The 9921-nt window shown below is 39.9% G+C and overlaps 1 non-coding gene across 1 annotated transcript; it reads left to right on the forward strand.

Annotated features, from left to right (window-relative positions):
* The first annotated feature begins 206 nt into the window (after window positions 1–206).
* Window positions 207–313, forward strand: LOC127098867 (small nucleolar RNA R71). Its single transcript, XR_007793551.1, has one exon. It is a non-coding gene; the product is annotated as a small nucleolar RNA R71 (small nucleolar RNA).
* Window positions 314–9921: the final 9608 nt, after the last annotated feature.

Below are 9921 nucleotides of genomic sequence, written 5' to 3' on the forward strand. Positions count from 1 at the left end.
CGTACATGCCAGTTTTCGTTTGAGGTTTTTCTACCATTGTTCGTTCGCTTCCCCACTGATAGTGGTTTTGAGCCATACTTTCGATAAGTTGGTAAGCATCAGCATAAGGTTTGTTCATTAGTGCACCACCTGCGGCGGCGTCTATTGTTAACCTCGTGTTGTACAGGAGACCATTATAGAAGGTATGAATTACTAACCAGTCTTCTAAACCACGGTGTGGACAAAGTCTCATCATGTCTTTGTATCTTTCCCATGCTTCGAAGAGAGACTCGTTATCTTTCTGTTTAAATCCATTTATCTGGGCTCTTAACATAGCTGTTTTGCTCGGCGGAAAATATCGGGCAAGAAAAACTTTCTTCAACTCGTTCCATGTGGTGACTGAGTTGGAAGGAAGAGATTGAAGCCATCTTCTAGCGCTATCTCTTAACGAGAAAGGAAAAAGACGAAGTCGAATTGCCTCTGAAGTGACACCGTTAGCTTTAACAGTATCAGCGTATTGGACAAATACGAATAAATGAAGGTTTGGATCCTCGGTATGATTTCCAGAGAATTGGTTCTGTTGCACTTCCTGCAACAGTGAAGGTTTAAGTTCAAAGTTGTTTGCTTCGATTGCGGGTGGAGCAATACTCGAATGCGGCTCATCTTGCGATGGAGCGGCGTAATCTCGAAGAGCACGAGCGGGTTCTGCCATCTCGGGTATCGGCGAAGGAAGAAGATTTTTGAGATCAGGAAGTTCGACAGGAGGGAGATTGTTTGCAGCACGATATTCCCGAATTCGTCGTAAGACTCGGAGATATAGTTCGATATCGTTGATTCGTAAGTAGAACGGCTCGCCTTGTGAGCGAGTGTGTGGCATACAAATCAACGAAAGAAAGAAAAGAAAAGGAAAATAAGCCTTAGTCTCTACAGCGTAACAGAAGAGTTACGATATCGACTAAATAAAAGTCCCCGACAACGGCGCCAAAAACTTGATCGCGACTTTATGAGTCGAATTTGGGGTACAAACTGCAAGTGCACAGTTCTATCGCGTAGTTTTAAAAGATATCGATCCCACAGGAACTTATGAATCGATATACCGTTTTCTAAGGTTACTTCGTAAAGCTAAGGCGGGTAATACTTTGATTGTTTGGGGAAAAGGTAAAACTAAAAATAGGATCTAAATTAAATATCAACTAAACGGATATCGGTATGTAGTTCTTCGTAATTAGGGAATCAATTCTTCGTTGGTTTCTTGGTTTTAAAATAAATCTTTTCAGTTGACACTATTGATTAAAAGTCCTATCTCAAACTCTCGCTCTGTTGAATGAACTATGATTTTGTATTAACGTAGCTGTCACTTATTAGTTAAGTCAAAAACCACTTTTTGAAAACAATAGAATCCGTAGAAACTCTTTTTAAGAAAACACTAATCGTTTAAACACCCTTGTCTCAAACTCTCGCTCTGTTGACTTAGGTTATATAATTAAATTCAAATGCTTAACTCTCGTCCTCACATTCAACCTTTAAAAATACTTTTTGAAAAAGATTAGAATTTAATTAACTCTAAAAATTGCTCTCGCCCTGATCTAGAATTAATGTCCAATTAACACTGTCCAGTCAAAAACTCAAACTCTCGTTCTATTGATTTTAACTTCTTTATGTCTTTTACTTTCGTACAAAAACCTTGTTATTAAACCTGTAAATTGAGACCGTGAAAAGAGTGATTTTAATTTTAAACTTAATTAAACCAACTTAGTTTTGATTCCTTCATTCCGCTTACTTTACATACCGATACCTAAATAAATTAGCCAGACATACTAAATAGATCTAAATAATCAGCATGCATAAATAATTCCATCTCAGGCAAATAATATAAATAAACAGTAAAACAAAGCATATATAAATTCAAACAATAATTAAAGAACCTGAGTAATTAAATGGCAGTCTTGAACATCCACCACAGACCGGTTGGATTTGTTCTTGAATTCTTCAATCAGATAGAAAAATAAAAGTGAAGGAATAAAAATCTAGGGTCTAACGTAAGGTTAGATCTAGTAAAAGATACACAATAGTTTCCGGTGTAGAAACTATTGTGCAAAAAAGAATTAATTAAGTGCTTAAAGCTTAACTGGAAAAGAAAATAAAAATAAAAATAAAAACTGCAATTAAAAGCAAAAACAGTAAAGAAAAATAATGGTATGCTTGCACGGCTGGAAGAAGAAAATTGAACGAAGTCGGAGAGCTTCTGCAGGGTTTGCAAAGCCAATATTTATACTGGTCACTTTGTTGTAACGGTTTCCAAGATTCTTCCGTTCACGTTCCAATGGTCAAGCGTAACAATAGGCCTCAACGTCTTTGTTGCGCTTCTGAAGCCAAAAATATAGGAGAATGGTGTGACGTTCGTCACACCATGTGTTACGCTCGTAACACAATTGGGTAAAGCGTGACGCTCGTCACAGCCTGTGTGACGCTCGTCACAGGCACAACACCTGTGTTTTTGGGCTGGGCTTTGGCTTTTGATATTTGCTTCTTTTCATTCCTTTTTGCACCTCCTTTTCTTCCTTTTTTACTTGTACTTCAAATAAACTACCTAAGATAAATAGAAAGAAAATACCGAGTAATATCGCGTAAAATGAAATAAATTGAGGTAAATAATAATATAATTTAATTAAATTGAGTCCTAGAATGTGATATTATTTCATGTTATCAAAAGGAGGATTGTTTGGATTGACTTCTGAGTTCCTCATCAAGGAAGCTACTACCTTTGCTCAAGTCGGTAGTGTGGATGCTTTTGAGGATATCTTTATGTTGCTCATCTATGGGTTGGCTTTGTTACCTAACATGGATGATTTTGTTGATGTTAACGCCATTAGAATCTTCTTGATTGGAAATCATGTGCCTACTTTGTTGGGTGATATGTACTTCTCTTTGCATCTAAGGAATTCTAAAGGTGGTGGAGCTATTGTTTGTTGTGTTCCTCTTCTGTACAAGTGGTTTATTTCGAACTTGCCTCAAACACCTACTTTAATGGAGAACAAGCAATGTCTACGGTGGTCTCGGAGACTTATGTTTCTCACTAATGATGATATAGTTTGGTACGATTCTTCATTGGGTAGCTTGGAGATTATTGATTGTTGTGGTGAAATCTCTAATGTGCCTCTCATTGGTACACAAGGAGGAATCAACTACAACCTTGCTTTGGCTCGTCGTCAAATTGGGTTCCCCTTAAGAGACAAACCTAATAACGCTTTGTTAGAATGTCTTTTCTATCAAGAGGGTAAAGATCCCCAACATTTGAATCAGAAGATTGTGCATGCTTGGCATAATGTGCATAGGAAAGGAAGATCCGAGCTTGGTCCGTGCAACTGTGTAGCTTTGGAAGCTTACACTCTTTGGGTGAAGAAGAGAGCTTTGGAATTAAAGATCCTTATGCTTGTGAGAGACCTATGTTTATGGTTATGGTTGAGCCATCAAATCTCCCTAACCAAGATGTAGAGGAGTTGGAAGAAACACTCGCCAAGATGAAGCAAGAGAAGGATATGTGGGAGGAGCGGTTCCATGCTTTGAGCAGAAAGCATGAGGAGTTGCAGCTTGAGTCTAAGGATCAGGATGAACTTATTGAGCTTCTTGAAGACTGAGTAATGAAGAGACAGAGAGAACCAGAGGTTTAATCTTCCTCTATTATGCCTCAACCTTCTGTTACTTGGAAGAAGATTGTTGATCAGCTTGTCCTCGAGAAGATTCAGATGAAGACTTCTTTTGAGTTCGAGATCTGACGCATCCGAAGGAAGTACGCGTCTGCAGCTAGATCTTCTGACGTTGTTGTTAGGGGATCCTTAGGATGACTAGTTTCCTTTTCTCTTGTATTCTGTATTTTTGGTTTCTGAAATTATACTCAGTGTAATCCTTCCAAATTATATAAATAAATAAAAGAGATTTTATGGTCAATCAAATTGTGCAATTTTTATTATTACATATTTGCAAATAAAATAGTATGTTCCTTGAAAAAAAAAAACAAGCATTGCATTTCATGCATCATTTGCATACAGGTTTCTCTTTCGCCAAATGTCTTATTGGTTCTTGTGCTGTGCTTCAGCCAAGCTGACTTATCAATATAGTATCCGCACCAATCATCCAAGGATCATGGAATAGCTAGAGCAAGAGAACAAAGACTTGAAGGACGAGATTGCCCGCCTGACTGCCATGATGGAGTCAGTCCTAGCTGCTCAAAGTCAATCTTCTCCAATGCCTGCAACCGTGCTTGCCGCTCATTTCGCTCCCACCATGCCTTCCAGATTCCCGTGGGGAATGCCGCCCAACTTTGTGCCTGAAGGTTTTGCGCCTACTTTTGCTTCCATGTCGGCATCTAGCCCGGTCATGTCTGTGCCACCACCTATTGTTCACACTCTGCCTCGTGTTGAGGATACCATCTATCATTCTGAGCCATCTGAGGGTCCAGATGTTTATGAGAAGATGGACGAAATGAAAGACCAATTCCTTGATCTGCGAAAAGGAGTTGAAGACACTGAGGGGAAAAGATTTGTTCGGCAAAAATGCTGCGGAACTTTGCTTGGTTCCTAATGTTAAGATCCCGATGAAGTTCAAAGTCCCTGACTTTGAAAAGTATAAGGGGAATACCTATCCACTCAGTCATCTTGTCATGTATGCTAGAAATATGTTGACGCAAACTGATAATGATCAGTTACTGATTCATTATTTTCAAGAAAGTATGACTGGTGCCGCTCTGAGGTGGTACATGGGTTTGGATAGTGCGAGTGTCCGCACGTTCAATGATTTTGGTGAGGCATTCGTGAAGCAGTACAAATATAATGTGGATATGGCGCCAGATAGGGACCAGTTGAGGTCGTTGTCTTAGAAGGATAAGGAGACGTTCAAAGAGTATGCTCAGCGATGGAGAGAGCTAACCGCCCAGATTACCCATCCTTTGAAAGAAAAGGAGATGACCAAGATTTTTCTCAAGACCCTGAGCTCATTTTACTATGAGCGCATGATTTCCAGTGCCCCCAGTGATTTTACCGAAATGGTAAACATGGGGGTGAGGTTAGAAGAAGGTGTCAGAGAGGGACGACTGTCTAAAGATGAGGTTTCGTCTAGCAAGAAGTACGACAGTGGGTTTGCCAGAAAGAAAGAAGGCGAGACTAATGCAGTATCAGTTCGGAGGCAGAGGAGGTATCCTGTTAGAAGGAATCCACAACCCCATCAACACCATCATCAAGTGTCATCTGTTATTCCTGTATTTTCAAATAATCAATCAATGCCCGTTCAACAACAACGTCAACAACAGCCACAACAAAGAACAAAGAACTACAACAACAACAATACCAACAATCATCATCAACAACAAAATTTTGAGAGGAAGAAGGTCTCTTTTGACTCGATTCCTATGACTTATGCTGAATTGTATCCATCTTTGGTTCTCAAGAACCTTTTACAACCGAGAAATCCTCCACGGATTCCTGAACCACTTCCATGGTGGTACAAGCCAGAGCTTCAATGAGCCTTTGACCAAGGGGCTCCTGGCCATGATATTGAGAACTGTTACCCCCTGAAGTACGAAGTCCAGAAGTTGGTTAAAAGTGGGATGGTGTCCTTTGAGGACCATGCGTCGAATGTCAAAGCTAACCCACTAGCTGCTCATGGTAACTCTTCTATTAACATGGTAGATGGATGTCCTGGGGAGTTCAAAGTATTTGATGTCCGTTTCATCAGAAGGTCCTTGGTGACGATGCACAAGGATATCTGTTTGGTAAGTGATTGTGAGCATGACCATGATGGTTGCGCAATCTGTAGTGTTAATCCTCGAGGTTATGTGGTTGTGAAGAGAGACATCCAGAGGTTGATGGATGAGGGTATGATCCAGATTCTTCAGTCCCGTCACTTAGGTGACGATATGAATGTTATAGTTCCTATGTTTAAGACTCCGGTGAGAGTGGTGATTCAGTTTGACAGCAGCAGTAGTAACAATGTCAGCAATAGATCGGTATCATTGTTGGTAATACGGTTAGCGGGTCTAGTCCCGTATGTATCCGATAAAGTTGTTATGTACTAGTATAATGCAACTATGATAGAGAATGGTCAAGAGGTTCCATTACCTACGATCGATTCTATTGTGAGCATTACTGATGTTACGAAGGTGACCCGTAGGGGTCGTGTTTTTGGGACTGTGTTCCCAAAGAATGTAGAAGATGTATCTGCCAGTAAGAGTGTTGAAGTGTCTGCAGTTGATCCGATTAGCGCTCCAAAGTGTCAGTCTGGTGAATCCAGTGGTTTGAAGCCTAATGATGATGATGAGGTACTCCGGTTGATTAAGAAGAGTGAGTTTAATGTGGTGGAGCAGTTGCTCCAAACTCCTTCCAAAATTTCAATGATGTCTCTGCTTATGAATTCTGGAGCGTACAAAGAAGCATTGCAAAAGGTATTGGAGCAGGCTTATGTAGAGCATGATGTAACGGTGGATCAGTTTGATCATATTGTGGCTAACATCACCTCCTGTAACAATTTGAGCTTATGTTATGAGGAAATTCTTGAGGAGGGTAGAAATCACAATTTAGCGTTGCACATTTCGATGAATTGCAAGGAGGACGCTCTTTCGAACATATTGGTTGACACCGATTCTTCATTGAATGTTCCTCCCAAATCAACTCTTTCTAAGTTGACATATCAAGGAGCTCCGATGAGATATAGTGGCGTAATCATCAAAACATTTGATGGTTCTCGCAAGACTGTGATTCATGAAGTGGACCTTCTTGTGAAGATAGGTCCGAGCGATTTCCAAATTACTGTCCAAGTAATGGATATCCACCCGACCTATAGCTTCTTGTTAGGAAGGCCATGGATACATGAGGCGGGAGCTGTTACGTCAACTTTGCCCCAGAAATTGAAGTTTGTCAAGAATGGAAAACTTATTATTGTCGGTGGGGAGAAGGCTTTGTTGGTAAGCTACCTATCATCTTTCTCTTATGTAGAAGCTGAAGATGAGGTTGGAACTCTGTTCCAAGCTCTATCTATTGCTGGAGAAAAGAGAGTTGGGGCACCCATGTCCTCCTTCAAAGATGCTCAGAAGACTGTTGAAGACGGTATTTCTGAACAGTGGGGTCAAATGGTAAAGGTCACCGAGAACAAGAGTAGAGCCGGTTTGGGATTACAACGAGGTTCATCTGAGATTAGAGCTGAAGATGTGCAACCCAGTTTCCATAGAGGAGGGTTTATTCATGGTAATGAACAACACTTAGCTGCCTTGATCGAGGGTGATGAAGATGAAGACTGCACCAATTTTGTGACGCATGGAAAAACTTGCAACAATTGGACTGTTGTTGATGTTCCTGTTATTATGCATCGCTCTAAGTAATTGCTTTTATTGTTTTTAAAAATCTTTCTCCTATGCCTAAGGGAGAAGTGAACATTGTTGGCATTTTCAAATTTGATCATTAATAAAATTCAATTATATTCATCCACATCTATGATGTTTTATTTTTACTTTTTGCTTTTTCTGAAAAAATGGTAATCACAAAAAACATAATTAAATTATAATTTGTCCATTTGCATAATATTTGGTCACCAAATCACTTCTCTAAAATAAAAATATCAAATCATTATGCAGGTTGGTTTCTAAACCCATTGAATACAATGATCCTACTCCTTCGCCAAATTTTGAATTCCCTGTGTTTGAGGCTGAGGAAGGAAGTGATGAAGAAGTATCTGATAAATTGTCTCGTTTACTTGAGGACGAGGAAAAAGCCATTCAGCCATTTGAAGAGCAGATTGAGTTAGTCAACTTGGGTTCTGAGGATGATGTAAAGGAAGTCAAGATTGGGTCTCGACTGTGTCTAGAAGTGAAGAAGGGGTTGATTGATCTTCTCCGAGAGTATTCATATGTGTTTGATTGGTCCTATCAAGACATGCCTGGGTTAGATTATGAGATTGTGGAGCATAGATTGCCGTTGAAACCAGAATGCCCGCCAGTCAAGCAGAAGTTAAGGAGGACTCATCCTGATATGGCAGTGAAGATCAAAGAAGAAGTGAAGAAGCAGATTGATGTCGATTTCCTTGTTACCGCTGAGTATCCGTAACGGGTGGCCAATATTGTGCTTGTTCTGAAGAAGGATGGAAAAGTACGTATGTGTGTTGATTATAGAGATTTGAATAAAGCCAGTCCGAAAGATGATTTCCCTCTGCCACATATTGATATGTTGGTAGACAATACAACTAAATTCAAAGTCTTTTTGTTTATGGACAGATTTTCCGGATATAATCAGATCAAGATGGCACCCGGGGATACGGAGAAAACCATATTCATTACACCTTAGGGAATATTTTGTTATAGAGTGATATCTTTAGGTCTAAAGAATGTTGGTGCAACTTACTAGAGAGCAATGACTATTCTTTTCCATGATATGATGCATAAAGAGATCGAAGTTTATGTTAATGATATGATTTCCAAATCCATTGATGAAGAGGAACATGTTGAGCAATTGTTGAAGCTATTCCAGCGTTTGAGGAAGTACAAACTCTACTTGAATCCCAATAAATGTACTTTTGGTGTTCGTTCTGGTAAGTTATTGGGCTTTATTGTCAGTGAGAAGGGTATTGAAGTTTATCCCTCCAAGGTCAAAGTAATACAAGAGATGCCTGCGCCCAAGACTGAGAAGCAAGTCATAGGTTTTCTCGGTTGCTCGAATTATATCTCCAGATTCATATCGCACATGACCTCCACATGTGCGCCTATATTCAAGCTTCTTTGGAAAGATCAGTCTTGTGATTGGACCGAAGACTGCCAGAAAGCTTTTGATAGTATCAAAGAGTATCTGCTTGAGCCTCCAGTTCTGTCTCCGCTTGTCGAAGGATGACTCTTGATCATGTATTTGACTGTGCTTGAAGAGAGTATGAGTTGTATTCTCGGTCAGCAAGATGAGACTGGAAAGAAGGAATATGCAATCTACTACCTCAGTAAGAAATTCACCGACTGTGAGACTCGGTATTCTATGCTAGAGAAGACTTATTGCGCATTGGCTTGGGCTGCTAAGCGGCTGCGTCAATATATGTTGAATCATACCACTTGGTTGATATCCAAAATAGATCCAATCAAGTATACTTTTGAGAAGCCTGCTTTAACTCGGACGATTGTCCATTGGCAGATGTTGTTATCAGAGTATGATATTGAATACCGATCTCAGAAAGCAATCAAAGGTAGTGTCTTGGCTGACCATTTAGCTCACCAACCGATTGAAGATTACCAGTCAGTACAATATGACTTTCCTGATGAAGAGATATTGTACTTGAAAATGAAAGATTATGATGAACCATTGCTTGAAGAAGGGCCAGAACCTGGTTCCTGTTGGGGCATGGTATTTGATGGACCTGCTAATTAGTATGGAAATGACATTGGGGCAATAATCATTACTCCTCAAGGCACACATTTTTCATTCACATCTAGGTTGACTTTCAAGTGTACAAATAATATGGTTGAGTATGAAGCTTGCATTATGGGGCTAGAAGAGGCCATTGATCTCAGAATCAAGTATCTCGATTCAGCTTTGGTTGTGAATCAAATCAAAGGTGAGTGGGAGATGAATCAACCCGGTTTGATACCATATAGAGATTATGCGAGGAGGATTTCAACTTTCTTTACAAAGGTTGAGTTTCATCACATCCCTCGAGATGAAAACTGGATGGCAGATGCTCTTGCAACGTTGGCTTCAATGATTATGGTGAAGTATTGGAATGAAGTTCCCAATCTGACTGTGATGCATCTTGATAGGCCAACTTATATGTTTGCTGTTGAAGAAGCAAAAGATGAAAATCTGTGGTATTATGATATCAAGTGTTTTCTCCAAAGTCAGATTTACCCGCCTGGGGCATCTCTGAAAGATAAGAAGACTTTCAGAAGATTAGCTGGTAACTTCTACCTGAATGGTGATGTAT

Source organism: Lathyrus oleraceus, chromosome 6 (assembly GCF_024323335.1).
Source record: "Lathyrus oleraceus cultivar Zhongwan6 chromosome 6, CAAS_Psat_ZW6_1.0, whole genome shotgun sequence".
Lineage (NCBI taxonomy): Eukaryota > Viridiplantae > Streptophyta > Magnoliopsida > Fabales > Fabaceae > Lathyrus > Lathyrus oleraceus.